This window comes from Chlorocebus sabaeus, chromosome 1 (assembly GCF_047675955.1).
Source record: "Chlorocebus sabaeus isolate Y175 chromosome 1, mChlSab1.0.hap1, whole genome shotgun sequence".
Lineage (NCBI taxonomy): Eukaryota > Metazoa > Chordata > Mammalia > Primates > Cercopithecidae > Chlorocebus > Chlorocebus sabaeus.
Window position 1 is genome coordinate 1,658,433 of NC_132904.1, and position 1,923 is coordinate 1,660,355.

The window sequence follows — 1,923 nt, forward strand, 5'->3', positions numbered from 1 at the left end:
TAAATAAATAAACAAACAAATAAAATAATTTTAAAAAATTGCAATACATAATTTACACAAAAGCAATGCTATCACCTCCCCTGTGTGGGCTCGGGAGAGGACTGGGCCATTCTCCTCAGACAGAAGTGGGGTGGCTCGTAGGAGGGCAAGGGACTTCCTGTAACAGTGCATCTCACAACGTCTGGAATGACTATTTTAAAAAAGAACAATGTGTCATCAAAGTCCTCGGCCACATTGTAGGGGGATGCTTGCTCCAACCAACTGCTGTCACCTTCACTGTTCCAGTTTTTAAATCCTGAGTCAAGCCAAACAAAAACAAAAACAAAAACAAAAACAAACAAACAAAAAAAGCCATGCCCATCTTATCTTGTTTTCCGCCCAAGGTTTTGTCAAGAAAGAGTGTGACGCGGCTAAGTCACAGTCCGCCTAGAGGCATTTGCGGTGGACGACGGAGGGGCCGGACTTATCATACTCCTACTTGCTGATCCACCTGTGCTGGAAGGTGGACAGCGAAGCCAGGATGGAGCCGCTGATCCACGCCGAGCACTCGCACTCCAGAGCAGCGATGATGTTGATCTTCATCATGCCGGGAGCCAGGGCGGTGATCTCCTTCTGCATCCTGTCAGTAATGCCAGGGTGCATGCTGGTGCCTCCAGACAGCACTGTGTTGTCTGGAGATGCAGATCTTTGCAGATGTCCATGTCACACTTCATGAAGGAGTTGAAGGTAGTTCTGTGGATGTCACAGGGTTCCATGCCTGAGGGGGAAATGAGGGCCAGCCTCAGCTTCCGCAGCACCAAGGTTGGAGGGCCCCAAGGGTGACCCTCACGTGGGCAGGGCCAGGAGGGGGTCTCCACTCACCCACGAAGGAAGGCTGGAAGGGCGCCTCGGGCCATCGGAACCACTTGTTGCCGACGGTGATGACCTGGCCATCAGGCAGATCGTAGCTCTTCTCCAGGGAGGAGCTGGTGGTTGCCGTAGCCGCCTCCTGCTTGAAGTCCAGGGCAACATAGCACAGCTTCTCTTTGATGCCACACACGATCTCCCATTCGGCTGTGGTGGTGAAGCTGTAGCCATGCTCAGTGAGATCTTCATGAGGTAGTCGGTCCGGTCCCAGCCAGCCAGGTCCAGACACAGGATGGCGTGGGGGAGGGCTCAGCCTTCGCAGATGGGCACCGTGTGGGTGACCCTGTCGCTGGAGTTCATCACAATGCCAGTGGTATGGCCAGGGGCATACAGGGACAGTACAGCCTGGATGGCCACGTACGTGGCCAAGGTGTTGAAGGTCTCAAACATGATCTGGGTCATCTTCTGTCTGTTGACTTTGGGGCTCGGGGGTCCTCGGTCAGCAGCACCGGGTGCTCCTGCAGCTCATTGTAGAAGGTGTGGCACCAGATCTTCTTCATGTCATCCCAGCTGGTGATGATGCCATGCTCGATGGGGTACTTCAGGGTCAGGATGCCTCTTGCTCTGGGCCTTGTCACCCACATAGGAGCCCTTCTGACCCATGCCCACCATCACGCCTTGGTGTCTAGGGCACCCCACGATGGAGGGGAAGACGGCCTGGGGGCATCATAGCCCGTGAAGCTGGCCTTGCACGTGCCAGAGGTGCTGTCTATGATAAGCAAGATGATATTATCATCCATGGTGAGCTGGATGGGTGTGGACGGGCAGCAGGTGTGGGGGGCAGCAGGTGTGGAGGGGGCAGGTGTGGAGGGGGCAGGTGTGGAGGGCAGCAGGTGTGGAGGGCGGCAGGTGTGGAGGGGGCAGGTGTGGAGGGGGCAGGTGTGGAGGGGGCAGGTGTGGAGGGCGGCAGGTGTGGAGGGTGGCAGGTGTGGAGGGCGGCAGGTGTGGACGGGAGGCCCGTGTGGAGGGTGCCACAGGGCGGATGTGGTCTCGGCCTCTCCTCCTTTTTCTAACTTC

General features: G+C 56.3%; 1 pseudogene; it reads right to left on the reverse strand.

Annotated features, from left to right (window-relative positions):
* Nucleotides 1-426: 426 nt before the first annotated feature.
* LOC103236913 (actin, cytoplasmic 1-like) lies at nucleotides 427-1,646 on the reverse strand (annotated as a pseudogene).
* Nucleotides 1,647-1,923: the final 277 nt, after the last annotated feature.